Here is a 17,260-nt window from a genome sequence, read left to right as displayed (position 1 = left end):
TTTACCCTTATGCCACAGAGGGAACACCCATTTGGTAAATTAGAATGTCAACTCTTGAGACAAGTCCCCTATGAGCAAAGGAATATAGGATGTGTGAAAAATCTGAGAATTGTAGATAATGCTGGAGGAAGGGGCCATTTGTCTGGGGTTTCAAGGTTTAATTTTATGGCCAAACCCATTGCATATGGAAGTTTGCAAGCCAGGGTTTGAATCCTTTTCCCCACTGCCCCAGGGACTTTCACAGCAACCCAAACCGTTGCAGTCAAGATTCTTAACCCACTGTCCTACAGCAGAACCTCCAGGTTTCAAGTTTAAATGCAAAGGGACAGGCAGTCACCTGACACCTGAGGTAAATTAATGAATACAAGTCAGATTAATAGCCCTCAAATTTTTAATTTTTTTTTTTTTTGGATTTTTGAGGGCCACACCCATGGCATCTGGAGGTTCCCAGGCTAAGGGTCGAATCGGAGCTGTAGCTGCCAGCCTACGCCAGAGCCACGGCAACGTGGGATCCGAGCCACGTCTGCGACCTACACCACAGCTCATGGCAACGCCAGATCCTTAAGCCATTGAGCGAGGCCAGGGATTGATCCCGCAACCTCATCGTTCCTAGTTGGATTTGTTAACCACTGAGCCACAATGGGAACTCCATCAAATTTTTAATTTTTAAAAGTGTGCTGAATCAGATTCGAGCACACTTTGAAAAATCCTTCTGGATCCATTGTCAAGATAGTGGAGGGTGCAGTGCTGAAGAGCAGACATGGAGAAAATTGAAGAGATCATTTAGGACAAAAAGCAAGTCTCACTAACTTGATTGGATATGGAAGATGAATGAATGAATGACTACTCTGTTTAAGGAAACTGGTAGAGAATTACCCACTGGTGGCTCAGTGAGTTAAGGATCCAGCCACTGCTGTGGCTAGGGTTAGATCGCTGACCCCTGAACTTCAGCATGCCCCCCCAGAGAGACCAAGTGAGTACATTTGGGAAAGGGGAGCAAAGATGTGGAAAGAGGAGAGACACAAATTGTATTGCCTTGCCAGCCAAAGTATTTAAGGAAGAAAGTGATCGACAGGGTCATGTGCTACCAGGAGGTCACACTAGGACTAAAAACATCTACACATGGACATTTTCATTGCATTGCTCCCCAATAAGCGGGAGAAGTCAGTAAGTGCTGAGTGTATGGAAAGCAGTAAGATGGAAACAACTGAATACAGAAAGTTTAGCTATGAAGAGAGGAGAAAGCAAGGTGGAGGAAGGCTTGTTTTACTAAATATGGGAGAGTGTTGAACACAATTAAAACATTTGCCAAAAGTTATCTTAGCAAAGGACTGGTTGAAAATAAACAGGTAGAGAAGGGAGAATTCATACTGGATGCTACTCAACGAATGTGATCTGAAGGAGACATGCATTTAGTGTAACAAGAGATATGGCAGATGGTTTTCATTAGGAATTAGGTGACTTCAATTTTCTGTGACTAAGCCATCTGTGGAGAGCGCTAGAGTTGCATGAGGAAAAATACTAAAATAGCCTTTGTGAAGAGTTAAACTAATCCCACATCTCCAAGAATATTGTATGATTTTCTATAGGCTCTGAGAAAGCATTCCACAGAAGATAGCAAGAACTGGGGTCGCTTGAATGAGCCCACTAGTCATTGGTATGAAATTTAAGGGAGAACACAAATCTTTAGTGAATCTTGGGTCCTCCTTCAGTGGAAACCAGATCAGCTTTCTGTTGATTCCAAATGATTTTGGATGAGTTCTATTTATGTTGTCCCCAACTTTGACTGGAAAAAGAGGTTCTGCTTTTCTGGAGAAAGAAACATGAATGCATCTTTGTTCAGATATACACTTACCATGCTTTTATACAAAGCTGTTAATGCCATTTGGTGATCAAACAAAGAAAAGGCAAACTTTTTCAGTTGAGTAATTATTTATTGGGGAATCTGGTTTGTGGGTCAACAGCAAAAGACATTGGAAACCATTGGAAATCATACAAGATTTCAGTCATTAAGTACCTATTTCATGAAAAGCACTGTCCCAGGGTAGGGATACAATGATGGATATAAGACCAAGTACCAGCTCTTGAGGATCCCAGTCTGATGAAGACTGGACAAGGAACCTGGCCTCGAAGTACCTGGCTATCAAGAGAGAGAGAGATCAAAAGCTCTATTCACATTCAGGTTCTTGGGAGTACGTGTGGTACCAGGGATAAGGAGGCTAAGAAGAACTTCTGCTGAGACTTTGAAAGATCTAAGAGACAAGGTTGGAATAAAGGTTTAATCGCCAGAATAGTCTAGACTGGAGCTGAAAATGAAGAGCTTTTAGTGTTTTGAGCAGAGGAACCATATAGAGGGCACGTATTCTGACACCACAATCACTAAGTCAGCTGATAAGGCATTATTTTTTGTAAAGTTTCTTTGATAATGCATTATAATCAGAGAGTAAAGAACCTTTAATCTTGTCTTAAAGATTAAGAAGTTTGCCTAAGGGAATGTAGCTAGAGTGACAAAGCCAGAATATGAACTAGGTTGTACATAAATGCAAACCCAGTTTTTTTATTTGGCCACACCCTCAGGATGGGGACAGGATGAACCCACTCCACAGCAGTGGCTTTCAATAGTGGCAACAGAGGGGAAAAGGGTTTAAGGTTTTTAAATAAGAAATACAGCAATGTTTTCCCAATCACTGTTCCCTTACATAAAGGCAACTACTATCAACCATTTGTGTATTTTAAGGATCTCCTATTTTATATATATATATATATATTTTTTTTTTTTGTCATGGGGTTGACATGTAGGACCTCCCTTCCCAGACATGGGATCAAACCTTGGAGAAAGCAGCAACCTGAGTGACAACAGCAGATCCTTAGCCCACTGAGCCAGCAGGGACCTCTGCAGTCCTACTATCTACATTTAGATAGTGGACAGCTTGGAGAACATTTCTATCATTGCAGAAACTTTTATCCTATGCTGCTGTTCTACAACAGTGGTCAGTCAAAATTTCTATAGAAGGCCAAATGATACTTGAGGCTCCTGGGCCCATAGTCTCTGCCAGAAATACTCTGCAATTTAGCAAAAGCAGACACTGTGGGAGATCATAACTATTTTTTCTTTTTTTTTTGCATTTTAGGGCCACACCCATGGCATATGGAAATTCCCAGGTTAGGGGTTAAATTGGAGCTGCAGCTGCAGGCCTACACCGCAGCCACAGCAATGCCAAATTGGAGCCGCATCTGTGACCTACACCACATCTCATGGCAATACTGGATCCTTAACCCACTGATACGGCCAGGGATTGAACCCATGTCCTCATGGATACTAGTAGGATTTATTTCCGCTGTGCCACAATGGGAACTCCTCTGTTTTCTAATAAATATAAACATTGGAATATCATTTAATTTTCTTTCTTTTTTTTGGTCTTTTTAGGGTCACACCTGCGGCATATGGAGGTTCTCAGACTAGAGGTCGAATCGGAGCTACAACTGCAGGCCTACACCACAGCCACAGCAACGCTATATCTGAGCCGCATCTATGACCTACACCGCAGCTCACAGCAGTGCCAGATCCTTAACCCACTGAGCCAGGCCAGGGATCGAGCCTGTGTCCTCATGGTTCCTAGTTGGATTCGTTAACCACTGAGCCAAGACGGGTACTCCCTCATTTTCAAATGTCTCAAATTATCTTTTGATTGCATTTGGAATGTGTTTAAGTCAGAATATAGTCATTTTTAGTTTAAAAATGAAACTGCAGGAGTTCCCTTGGTGGTCTAGTAGTTAGGATTCTGTACTTTCACTGCTACAGCCCAGGTTCAATCTCTGGTATGGGAAGTGAGTCTCTGCACATGCATGCTGCAGTCTAAAAACAAACAAAACAAAAAAACTAGACTGCCCTCCTTAGAGATCATACCAATTAACCGTATAATGGAGTATCTGTTCCCCCGTTCCTTTGACAACTTCTCAAATTCTATTTGTAAATCTGGTTTCTGGGAAATGGAATTTTGATTTCAAATTTAATTGGTAAATGCACATCAACTTTTTCACTGTTTATATCTTATGCCCATTATGTATTGGGTTAATGAGCTTTTGCCTCTAACAATTGTATTAAAGAAAAACTGACCCTTGGTGCTCCCACAGTGATGCAATGTGTTAAGAATCCGACTTCGGTGGTTCAGGTTGCTGTGCAAGCATGGGTTTGAGCCCTGGCCCACTGAGGTGGGTTAAAAGAAACAGCAGGAGTTCCCGTCGTGGTGCAGTGGTTAACGAATCCGACTAGGAACCATGAGGTTGCGGGTTCGACCCCTGGCCTTGCTCAGTGGGTTAAGGATCCGGCGTTGCCATGAGCTGTGGTGTAGGTTGCAGACGCAGCTCGGATCCAGCGTTGCTGTGGCTCTGGTGTAGGCTGGTGGCTACAGCTCCAATTCTACCCCTAGCCTGGGAACCTCCATATGCTGCGAGAGCGGCCCAAGAAAATGGCAAAAAGACAAAAAAAAGAAAAAAGAAAACAGCAGTGCACAGCTCTGGTCTGCCATGGCTGTGGCCATTTAAGAAAAATAACTCTTGGCAAACATTGGTTTTGAGATTTTTCCTCATTGTTTTTCCATATGGAATTTTAAAAATTCTAGACACACCCACTTTTTAAGAAATATTCATTTAATTTTTCCACTTAGAAGACAAAGTTACTACATGATTAAGATACAGATTCCCTGTTTTCCTGCACCATTTCATTTGTTTCAGCATCTATTTCTGTTCCATTCAGGGTGGTCTACTCAGGTGCCAGTATCATCGTCTTTTTCTTTAGAATGATCTGAGACTTAGTGGATATGGCATGACAACCTTTTTAGGTCTCATTTGTGTTTGTCATTATTTTGACATTTTCTTATATATTTTATACATCTCCTTAATTATTCCTAGCTTAGTTTTCCTTCCACTTTATCTTTAAACATTACTTGCTACATCAATGAACTATTCTCAGTCGATACCCGTATCAAGTAAGTAAACTTACCATCTATTACTGATTTTTACCGCTTTCCCTATTTCTACATTTATTTTCTTCCACCTAATTGCCTTTGAATAAAACCTTAGAACAAAGCTTTCTTTTAGTAGGAGCGCTTCTGGAGTTTCCCTATGAAGCATCACACAGGCTTTTGGAGCAATATATATTTTATCAGGTTCGAAATCTTGACTCAGGCATTTTAGCAGGTAGGGAGATTCTATTACTTGTATTGAGATCAATTATTTGCATTTATTCTTGATGTATTCTTAAAATAATCTAGGAATGACATTTCTATGTTATTATTATATAATGGTTTATTAGTGTGTATCTACTAATGTCTTTGTGCCCCTTATTTGGCAGGTATATTTTTTGAGAATCCAACTTCTCTCCCATCTTCTAAACATGTAAATCCTAGAGGAATTTTTAAACGTCTTGAAATTCTTATTCTGACCCTCTCGTTGAGCCCATAACTTAATAGCTTAAGCATGAAGAACTTTATAAAATGTGATAAACACTACCAAAAGGCAAGACTAATGGTGGGGATATGTGACCCATTAAGGCCTTCCAAGAGGCTCATAGGTGACATGTGAGGCAGAATGAATTGCTGGAGACCCCTTTTAAAAGCAAGGCTAAAAGCTATGTCTATATATGTTCTAAATAAAGAACAAAAGGAAACCTCCTCAAGCTACAGCAATGGTGGCCAAAATGCTAACAGCCTGAAACAAGGTATATGGCATGCTAATAAGTGTTAAGAGACCAGAAGTAGGAAGACAGGCATTTCAGTTCCTGAATGATGTTAGGCTGAATGAGGTAGATGATTGTGGCTATAAGAATTAGTTGGGGGAGTTCCTGTCGTGGCGCAGTGGTTAACGAATCCGACTAGGAACCATGAGGTTGCAGGTTCAGTCCCTGCCCTTGCTCAGTGGGTTAACGATCCGGCGTTGCCGTGAGCTGTGGTGTAGGTTGCAGACGAGGCTCGGATCCTGCGTTGCTGTGGCTCTGGCGTAGGCCAGTGGCTACAGCTCCGATTCGACCCCTAGCCTGGGAACCTCCATATGCCGCTGGAGCGGCCCAAGAAATAGCAAAAAAAAAAGAATTAGTTGGAAGGGAATTACACACAAAAGCCCCAAACCAATCTCTAGCTATAAAGTCAGATTCAGTGACGACTATCATACTTCCTGGACCAAATGTGTGACCGTGGGCCAATATAGCCATGTACCTTGTAGGGCTGTTGAGACAATTGAGAGATGATTGCTAAATTCATTATTTACATCTCTTAATTGTCTCAACAGCCCTACAAGAATGAATGTAGCAGTTCTGGCACATAGTCAACATGCAGTGAAGTTGTCAGTAGTCTTTCTATGGTCCCACATGTCCTTCAGTGTATCTACATAAATGTCCTAAAGTGACAAAGCCATGCATTCAAATATTATTCTTTTTTTTTTTTTTTTTTGCCATTTCTCGGGCCGCTCTCACGGCATATGGAGGTTCCCAGGCTAGGGGTCGAATTGGAGATGTAGCCGCCGGTCTACGCCAGAGCTACAGCAACACAGGATCCGTGCCACGTCTGTGACCTACACCACAGCTCACAGCAACGCCAGAGCCTTAATCCACTGAGCAAGGCCAGGGATTGAACCTGCAACCTCATGGTTCCTAGTCGGATTCATTAACCACTGAGCCATGATGGGAACTCCCAAAGATTATTCACTTTTATAGAGCTCCAGAGTAAATATGTTAAAGTTATCCATTTAAATCTAGTGATAAGTTTTTATCATGGCACTTACTTGTCAGTGTAATGACTATTAGTAAGAGAGATTCTGCAAGTTATAATTTATAAAGATGTTTCACCAATTTTTTTAACCATAAAGACATTTACACACTACCAAAAAATGTTTAAAAGGTCTCACCATCTGTTTTAGTTAACAGATGTCTATAGAAACAGTCATCTGTGGACTATAGCACCCATTATAACAAAAAACAGGGACATTCCCTGGTGGTGTATTGTGTTAAGGATTTGGCACTATTACTGCTGTGTCTTGGGTCATTGCTATGGCTCAAGTTCAATCTCTGGCCTGAGGTATGACCAAAAAAAAAAAAAAAAAAAAAAACCAACAACCAAACAACAGGTTCAGTCACTATTCTAGATGAAAGAGAAAGAATAAACAAAGACCATAGAATAAGACATGTTGAGTATTAAAAATGGAACGTTCTTAAATTGTAGCGATGTTTTCTTAGGTCAGTCTCTCAATGCAATGAAAGTAAAATTAAACAGTTGGAACCTAATCAATCTTATCAGCTTTTGCAGCCTAATGGAAGCCATAAACAAAATGAAAAGACAACCTATGGAATGGGAGAAAGTATTTGCAAATGATGTGACTGACACATCTAAAATACACAAATAGTAGTTCCCGTCGTGGCACCGTGGAAGTGAATCTGACCAGGAACCATGAGGTTGCGGGTTTGATCCCTGGCCTCACTTAGTAGGTTAAGGATCCAGCGATGCTGTGGCTGTGGCTCCAGTGTAGGCTGGCAGCTGTAGCTCCAATTCGACCCCTTGCCAGGGAGCCTCCATATGCAGCCAGTGCAGCCCTAAATAGCAATAAAATACACAACTAACTCAACGACTCAACAAAAATCCAAACAACCCAATCAAAAAATGGGCGGAAGACCTAAATAGACATTTCTTCAAAAATGTAATTTCATAGCCAATAGGCACACGAAAAGATGTCCAACATTGCTAATTACTGGAGAAATGCAAATCAAAACTACAATGAAGTATCACCTCAGACTGGTCAGAACAGCCATCATTACAATGTGTACCAATAACAAATGCTAGCGAGTTTGTGGAGAAAAGGGAACCCTCCTACACTGTTGGAGGGAATGTAAATTGGTGCAGCCACTATGGAAAACAGTATGGAGGTTCCTTATAAAAATTAGAGTTTCCATGATTGAGCCATCCCACTCTTGGGCATATATCCAGAGAAAACCAATTCGAAAAGACACATTCACCTCAATTTCACAGCAGCACTATTTAGAGTAGCCAAAACATAGAACCAACCTAAGTGTCCAATGACAGAGGAATGGATAAAGATGGAATACTACTCAGTGATTAAAAAATGCTGTGTGTAGGAACACGATTTTGAAGGAAGCCAGAAAAAGACTTGTGCTATATGTGGAATCCAATATATGATAGAAATGACCTTACTTACCAAACGGAAGGAGTCAGACGTAGAAAACAAACTTATAGATACCAAAGGGGAAAGGGGATTGGGGACTTTGGGATTAGCAGATACAAAATATATACAAAACGGTGTATAGCACAGAGAACTATATTCAATATCCTCTAATAAACCACAGTGGAAGAGAAACAAAAACCAGAATGTTCACAGAATCTAGGAGGCAATGAATTAAGCATCCCGGTTAGCATACGTACAGTTCATTGTTCTATCATCAGCTGACAGATCCTAGAAGCAACAAACGCTCAGTTCTCTACCCATAGAGCACCCATATCTTGGTTCCTCAACACCATTCTCCTGTAAAGGAACCATGACTCCTTGGATAAATGGCTGTCTCGAACAGCAGAGACAGAAGATGAACCTGAAGCATCCTATACTACTGTAAAGTGAGAGGGGTTTAAAAACAATCACCCTACAATGATGTGGGCTTATCAAAGGGACCAGGAGACAACTATAAGAGCTCCCAGTGGCCAGAAATGGAACACTCTGAACGAAATTATATGTAACTGACAAAAAAGCAGAAAAGCCCATGGTAGTACAAATAAATTTAATAAATGAGGAAACAGAGGAATTTCTTCTATAGAGTTCCAATTAACTGATATAGACACTCCACCCTCAAGAACACACCTCCACTGTTTTTAAGTGTGGGCTGCACACAGTGACTTTATTCCAAAGAGTACAGTGTTGGGGAGAAGGGGTAGCTTTACAGTGGAAAAACCTGCAAATAAGACCTCAGGCAAGTGATCAAAGATAACATCAAACAGTAATAAGTCAGGAGTTCCTTGGTGGGTTGGGGAGCTGGTGTTGTCACTGCTGGGGCTCGGGGGGCCCTGGCCCTGGAACTTCCACGTGCTGCAGGTACAGCCAAAAACATAAACAGTTACAAGTCATGTGGTTAGTATGTACTCTTGATGTGTGATGAGGATGGCACTTTACCTCTGCCGTTTCCTTTCAAAATCCCCTAAGGAGTTCAGCCGAAATGAATCTGGCGAGTGTCCATGAGAACAGAGTCATGTGTTTGATCCCTGGCCTCGTTTAGTGGGTTAAGAATTCGGCATTGCCATGAGATGTGGTGTAGGTCACACACGCAGCTTGGACCCCACGTGGCTGTGGGATAGGCTGGTGACTACAGCTCCCATTCGACCCCTAGCCTGGTAACTTCCATATGCCGCAGGCACAGCCCTAAAAAGACACACACACACAAAATCCCCTAAGCCGAGGCTAATTATAAGAAAAACTCAATCCCAATTAAGTCTCTACAGAATGCTTTACTCAAAACCCACTGCGGTGCAATGGGTTAATGATGGGACTTGTCTCTGTGGAGGTGCTAATTCAATCCTCAGCAGAGCCCAGTCTACTGGCTTAAAGATCCAGTGTTGCTACACCTGTGGCCAAAGGTTTGGCTCAGATTTGACCCCTTGCCTGGATACTTCCCAATTCCTCTGGTGTGGCCATTAAAATATAAAGTATTTCCATGTGTAAATTTCCATGTGGGTTAGGTTAAGTATCTGGCATTGTCACTGTAGTGGCTCAGGCCACAGCTGTGGCACAGGTTTGACCTCTGGTCGGGGAACTTCTGCATGCCATGGGCACAGACAAAAAATAGTGTTTCTAGCAGTAAAGTCAAAGGTGTCGCTAAGCAGTCATTCTAAGTATTACGGTTGCTTTTTTAATTCAGTGAAACTGTTTTCCAAGAGAATATTGATAGATCCATTAACTGGAGCTGTTCATAAAGCTCTAATTAAGCAATAAGAGTCACAGGAGTCACTGTCTGTCTTTTAGGTTCTTAATTAGTTGCTCTTACCAGGTTGTTTTCTTTTGTGTGAATTCCTAGGCAGTGAGCCACCTCTCTGTGTCTCTTTGGGGCCTGCAGAATTTATTCCTTCGGGCTTTTGTTTTCCTGATTAAAACTGGGCATAATCCAGAACTGCAGTGCAAAAAGTTCATTGACAATAGTTTCTTCCAACCCTGAAAGGAGCAAATTATGGACAGGCCCAGAGATAGCACATGATACCTGCCCCCCTCCACTCATTCTGCTTTAAGTTTCCCTCTCGTGATGGTACAGGATGTGAAACTTGAGCAACACAATGAAAAGAGACATTTGTGTTTACTAACTGCTACCTATGGCAGGTGGTAGCAGCTTGGATATTTGGAGACCAATAGCTGTCAGTCCAATTTGTTTTCATGGCAGCATGGGGAAAGGGTTCTTGAGAAAGAAGCAGTGGATTAAAAACCTTCTCTGTAATGTGTTACCTCATATTATAGACTCATTAGGAAAGTAAAAAAAAAAAAAAATCAAGTCGACGGGGAATAGTAGGTGACTAATTAACTTCACTTATGAAGTAGGAAATCCCATTAAATTATTCTAATGTGCATGATTAAGCCACAGAAACCTCTTGGGGTATTGAATACAGGCACAAATACCAAATGAATTTTCCCCTTTAAGTAGCACCACAAGGGCCCCTCCCTGTACCTGGGGAGTTTTACCATCCTCAGGAAAGCAATTATGCCCAGAGGAACTTAAGATCCCAGATTTTAAACCCTGGCTCTTCAGGATATGTAACATCGTCCTCTTTTCTTATGCACCCTTGCATTTCCCTACCTCGGACTGAAAGTGTGGTCAGGCTCTGCTGGAAACTGAAGACTGCTGTTCTTAGGACCTCTTCCTTGGGTATACATTAACAGAGAGAACAATTGAGACCAAATTAACCTATTCAAAAATCATACACAACAAACCCAAAACCGAAATGAGAAAGGACTCTCCTACTACAAGATAATTGACCAAAGTCCCCTCACTCCTCTAAAAGATGAAGAGTTTAACATGGTAAAAGCTTGCTAGAAGGCCAAGGTATTGATAACATGTAATTTTTCAGGGACGCAGGTTGGTACTGGCCCTAAATCTATAACCAGTGAGCTAGCTGTAAAGGCCCAAGGCCTGAATTTCACTCTCTAAAAACAAGGGTTGGTAATTGTGTGCTGTCTGTTTTTGAAAGGCCCTCAATGGCTGGGGGAAAACTTTTCCTTGTGTCACTGAAAAGTTCATGAAATTTCATTTTAATGTTCATGAAGTATTACTGGAGCAATGAGTAATGCTCATTTTTGACATATTACCTCTGGCTGCTTGCATGTTGCAACTGCGGAGTGGAGGAGTTCCAAGAGACACTATCTGGTGCACAAACCTAAAATATTATCAGGCCCTGTTTGCCAACCCCATTCTAGAACAGCAGTGTATAAAACTTCTGCTTTGGTAGAAATGACCTGGCCAATACGTAGTCAACTCGATATTGAGATGGAGAAATGGATTTTATTTGTCAATTTAAATCCATATAGGAGTTCTGGTTGTGGCTCAGCGGTTAATGAACCCAACTAGTATCCGTGAGGACAAAGGTTTGATCCCTGGCCTTGCTCAGTGGGTTGAAGATCCTGTGCTGCAGTGCATGCTGTAGCTCAGTGGCTACAGCTCCCGTTCAATCCCCAGCCTGGCAACTTCCATATCCCATGGGTATGGCCCTAAAAAGACTACAACCACCACCAACAAAAAGTCCACATATATTGCACAGCAGAGATCTAGAAATTGAGGGTTTAATTTCAAGGCTTTGACTTTAAGCATTCTTCTCTAAAATTCTAGTTCTATACATATATTTCTATATATATGTATTTCTAATTCTATATATATATATTTTAGAATTTTAAGTTTTTCCACTTGTAAAGAAAACCTCTCTCTTGTTTTTGCTTCAGTTTCACACTCCAACCACTCTCAGCACTTCTGACACCAGATGTGGGGTTTTCCCCATACCAAGCAAATCTGGTTACCTGTAAAGTGTCCTACAACTTAATTCTGCTACTATGTTCTCACTTAGAGAAGACTTCAGATCCCACAGGTTAAGGGCAGTCTCATAAGATTACACCTCCTCCACTTTAGAGGCCAATCCCAAATCCTGACTGGTAACCTGTACTTCTGACTGAAAGGCTCTAAGTCAGATTCCCAAATCTGCAACTTGGGTGAGACTAATTTTTCCTGGAGGAGCTCAAAGCGCTCAGGAAAACAGTTTACTTACTGTTCACCGGTTTACTGTACAAAGGATTCCATAAAGGATACAAATGAACATCCAGATAGAAGACATGCATAGGACAAGGCATGTGGAAAGTCGTACCTCTCTCCTAGTTCATCATCAGTCAGTTCTCTACACCCACACTATTGTAATTTCTCAAGGAGGCTTCATCACATGGGCGTATCTTTAACTTCATTCCCAAACCCTCTCCCCTCTCCAGAGAATGAGTGTATCTGTAGGGCATGTGTGTGTGAGAGAGAGAGGGAGAGAGACACTATCCCTCTAAGAACAAAAGACATTTCCTATCACCCAGGAAATTCAAAGGGATTTAGGAGCCCATTGTTAGGAACCAGACATTGTAACAAAAGATGCTCCCTGTGCTCTAATCACTCAGGAAATTCCAAGCGTTTTAGGAGCTGTGCCAGGAACCAGGGGCAGATATATATAAAAAGTGTGTATGTGCTTATAAAATGTATGCATATATTTTTTCTATTATTTCACAGCACCCATCTGGGCTGAAGTTAACTAGGATCTACATGACAGAAGGACGGTATACATACATCATTGGTGTCCCAAAGGGCAGTCGGGCATTCCAGGTCCAGAGGGAGGGAGGTTTCTCACTCAGGTGAAGGCATCTAAGAGTCAAAGAGGAAAGGAGTAATGCCGGGAGATCCTTAAGACAGGGTCATTTTCTAACAGAAAAGAACTGTTTGCACCCAGACTAGGACCAACTCCACAGCAGGAGTTATTCCACTCTCGGAGGTGCAAAACACTGCCCCAAAGTCCTCAGCCACAACACCAAAACAGCGCTGGAGCCAATCCTCAGTAAAGGCAGTGCTTGCTCTCCCAACAGCGTAACACCATCCGAGGCATCACACTAGCCTGGACAGCTGACAACCGCTGGATGATTCCTGAAACAGTTTTATCTGTTTCAGATACCCAAGTACCGCAGGTAGAAGACAGATAGAGGTGTCCCCATGAACTGAATGCTGTCTGCAAAACAGAGGCCTGGAGGCACTGACTGCTGACCCTGCTGTCCAATCCTTTCAATAGGAAACAGGGAAAGCCATTTTAGCCAAGACTGAGTTCTTGCCACGTGCTGGGTACTGTGCTTCGGACTTAGTGAACGAGGCAAAGTACACTATTCTTTCACTATCATGGCATTTGCAACCGCCCCGCAATTTCCTCAGGTGGAATGACAGATAATCACAAAGATCCCACATGGCTTTAGATCATAAGCACCAAAATCCTCCTCGACCGTTCCCTGCACAGAGGCCGAAATTTGTTAGGGGCAAATACAGTTGATTTTGTTTCCCAATTGTTTCCCAAAGAACTCCAACTAATAAACTGGCCTGGCACAGAGCCAGTACTGGAATGCATAAGGACACTTACCTGAGAGCTCCATACCGACTGGCCACTGCCACTTATTTCCTCGCCTCAGGAGGGCCAAGGATGCCCTACTTTCAAGTCATCCTAAAAAGAAAAAAGATTTCTGTGGTCAACATCCTCGCTCCTAAGGCTGCTTTTCTGTAGTGACGGAAACAGAGTGCTGTCTGCGTTTATTATTTACCACACTTTTTATATCCTCTACAATTACTTCCCATTGCTTGCCCTTTATTTGCCTGTTACTTAAGCCCTCTAAATATCACTTGTAGGAAGAATCCATATATGTGGAGTTCCCGTGGTGGCTGAGTGCTTAAAGAACCCGACGAGTATCCATGAGGACAAGGGTTCAATCCCTGGCCTCGCTCAGTGGGTTAAGGATCCGGCATTGCTGTGAGCTTTGGTGTAGGCCCCTAGCCTGGGAACTTCCATATGCCATGAGTGCGGCTCTAAAAAGACAGAAAAAAGATAAAGAAAAGGAAAGAATCAATACGTAAAAAGGCTCTTCACAATGAACCTCTGCGGTATTCACTCAGCATTTAGCTAAGAATCCTTTTAAGGGAAAGCCAACTGAAAACAAAACTAGCTTTGATAAATAACTCCTCTGCCTCCCAACATCATCACCAGTTCCCTCTGCACATACGAAGATGTCACTTTTCACAGAAGCAGCAACTAAGTCAGCCCTATTGGACAACCTCCAGCATCACCCTACGTGATAAGTGTTTGCCTAGAACCGAGATGCATTCTCAGAAAATTAGCATTCCCACACCAAATCACTATAGGAGCTCCCCTGTGGTACCGGTTTGATCTCTGGCCTGGGAATTTCCCCATGCCTGTATTGCAGCCAAAAAAAAAACTAAAAAGAGGATTCAATATTTACTGCTACAATGCAGCAACACCTCTGCTTACTCTCGAATATCACTAAGAAATCAACAAAAATATACCATCAACCTAAAGCAGAAATCAGTATTACTGTAGTTAGGCCTAGTATCTAGAGTCCCAAGATGAACTTCTATTTTTTTTATTTTATTAATGAGATAGAGCCAAATGCCCATAATTTTAAAGCAAAGTCACATCTCCCATTTCCTTATTATTATTATTTTTTCTTTTTGCTTTTTCTAGGGCTGCTCCTGTGGCATATGGAGGTTCCCAGGCTAGGGGTCTAACCGGAGCTGTAGCCACAGGCCTATGTCAGAGCCATGGCAACACAGGATCCGAGCCTCATTTTCGACCCACACCACAGCTCACAGCAATGCTGGATCCTTAATCCGCTGAGCAAGGCCAGGGATTGAACCCACAACCTCATGGTTTCTAGTCGGATTCGTTAACCACTGTGCCACAATGGGAACTCCTTCATTTCCTTATAAGGCATGGCATTCTCTCAGGTAACTAGAGCTATGAAATCCCTTTACAAAGGGATTATCCTGACTAGCTCTGTATTATAGGGGAGTGGGAGCTGTGAACTTTGATTTCAGTGAATCTGCAAAAACCCCATTGATTTCCTGAGCACTTGATAAAGACTCAAAAAATAAAAGGCCCAACTTTTCCTCTCTACTGAATATCCCTCCGCGGTTTGATTACCTTTGTTGTCTTTTCAAGGTGTGATTCAAGGAACTAGGCAAACCTGTCAGACCAGAACTATTCTCCAAGTTACATTTCTCCTTGCAAAGCCATGCTCTTGCAGATTTAACCTTAATGGATGAGTAATTATGCTGGCATCCTGGTACAGTTAACAACAGAGTTGGCATAAACCAGGCCCAGAATGCCAACCAGCTATGGGCTGCTGTTCTCCCAGCAGTGTAACACTTGCCTAGATACACGGTAACCTAGGCAGCTGCCTACAGCTGGGGCCAAAGGTAGGTTAATGGGGTTGCACTCACCTGGGGCTGCATCTGCCCAAAGTCCACAGCTGGGCCCTCTGCAATCAAAGCACTCCAGGTTAGAGTCAGCCAAGTTCGTGAACTCTTGTGTGGCGTTCAAGACTCCTACCCTCAAAACCCCTTAACTTAGTGAGGCCTGAGCCCCAGAACAATCAGACAACAAAATAAATAGTTCTCTGGATCAGACCTATTTCATAGGTCATTTTCATTTGTATCTCACAGTAGTTCCACAGCAGCAAGTTAATAAGTATCAGGAAGCTTGGCTTTGTTGCTTAGCAGCCATGTGACAGTGGGCAAAAAACTCTCTGGACTTCAGTCTCCTTACTGATCGAATGGGGGTGTTGATAATAGTATATAGGGTGGTTGGGAGATTTAAATGGAATATAAACTAAGCCTATAGGAAAGCATCTCCTATAGACTCTGGGCAGTCAGTAACATTTGCTTTTACCGGCAGCTCCATCCCAGGCCAGGAGATGATAAATACTGGTAAGGAGAAGGGCAAGTTAATCCTGGGAAAGCCATGGGCAGTGAAAAATTGGAAAGGCTGGTTAAAACTAGATCGACAAGGGCCTCAATTACATGAACCATAAAAGCAACCTTTTAAAAAATAATTGGATGCAGTAATGGATGTGAAAGGAACTGGAGGCAGTTAGGTTGCCATTCCTGCCAACGATCCAAAGGACCGGTTTAAAACATTGACCAAAATGTTTGCAAAATTTTTAATAAACATTCCTACCCCCTCATCCTTATAATTTACCTTATTTATGTAAGGTGAGGTTATCTAAGACTATATTCCCAGCCATCCTCGAATTTCACTCCTAACCAGCTGCAAACAATTTAGAGAAAACGAAAAAGAGAGGAAGCTCCTCGTCCAAATCGAAAAACAAATCTAAAAATAGCCTGCCCCCTTTCCGGGCTCGGGTTGAAGGGTCTGACCGAGCTCCACCCGAGCACGTGTTCCTCACAAACCTTCCCAAGTCCCCCGGCCCTGGTGCTTCAGGAGCATCGAGACTGGCTCTACGGGAGTCCGAGACCGGCTCTAGCGGACTCTCCAGAGACCACAAGGATGGTAGGAAAGAGGGGGCGACTACGATCCCCCAGCGTCTCTTGAAGATACCCTCCAAATCTTGGGTCACGAGGGAACGAACCCCGGTTTGGTCGCGTGCCTCGGAAGAAGCCCCTCCACCGCAGCCTTTCGCCTTTGGCTAGTAAACCTCCAAGGTGAGCTGTCCCTACTTTGCCCTTACTCACCCTTGGTGTCGGGAGCTCGGCAGGGACACTCCGGCCCCGGCGGAGGCCGCAGGGGAAAGGGCAGCCGGGAGTCGGGAGAAGCCCCGCCCCGGGGCGGCTACGGGGCGGTTCTCGGTGGGCGGGGCTAAGAAAACCCGCCCAACAAGGGCGGGGTTAGGAAAATAGGGGGAGCTGTGGCAGAGGTGATCATACTTCCTAGGGGTTAGCACCCAGAAGAGAAAGGGTAGGTATCCAAACCATCGCTGTGTTGATGAGACACCCATCCCATCCATCCTTACGGATGGAAAGGGCCCTGGGTTTGAAGCTGCTAAAGAGAAAACCTGGCGTGTGGTAGTGAGGCGGTGCTTCCGGTCCGCCCCCACCGAGCTCGGCGGGTTCATCTCACACGTGTGGCGCCTTTCAGTTGCTGCAAGCTCAGCCCACGCTTTTTCCACCTCCCACACAGATCCTCCTTCGGGCTTTCTT

The 17,260-nt window shown here is 43.1% G+C and overlaps 1 protein-coding gene across 11 annotated transcripts in view; it reads right to left on the bottom strand.

Moving 5' to 3' along the window:
- The window catches only part of MATR3 (matrin 3), a 50,745-nt gene extending 33,839 nt beyond the window's left edge, over positions 1-16,906 (bottom strand). For 4 of the 11 annotated variants that reach the window (XM_021084852.1, XM_021084856.1, XM_005661709.3 and 1 more), the window contains exons 1-3: positions 16,796-16,852; positions 13,674-13,754; positions 12,842-12,916 (exon numbers count right to left, since the gene is read on the bottom strand). The gene's annotated coding sequence lies outside the window, so the exon portion shown is untranslated. Of the gene's footprint in view, positions 1-12,841; positions 12,917-13,673; positions 13,755-15,544; positions 15,583-16,795 lie in introns of all 11 variants that reach the window. The other 7 variants (XR_002341935.1, XM_005661707.3, XM_021084847.1 and 4 more) reach the window with 5 other exon arrangements.

The sequence above is a fragment of the Sus scrofa genome, chromosome 2 (genome assembly GCF_000003025.6).
Source record: "Sus scrofa isolate TJ Tabasco breed Duroc chromosome 2, Sscrofa11.1, whole genome shotgun sequence".
NCBI classification, from domain to species: domain Eukaryota; kingdom Metazoa; phylum Chordata; class Mammalia; order Artiodactyla; family Suidae; genus Sus; species Sus scrofa.
This window is presented reverse-complemented; position numbering and strand designations above follow the sequence as displayed.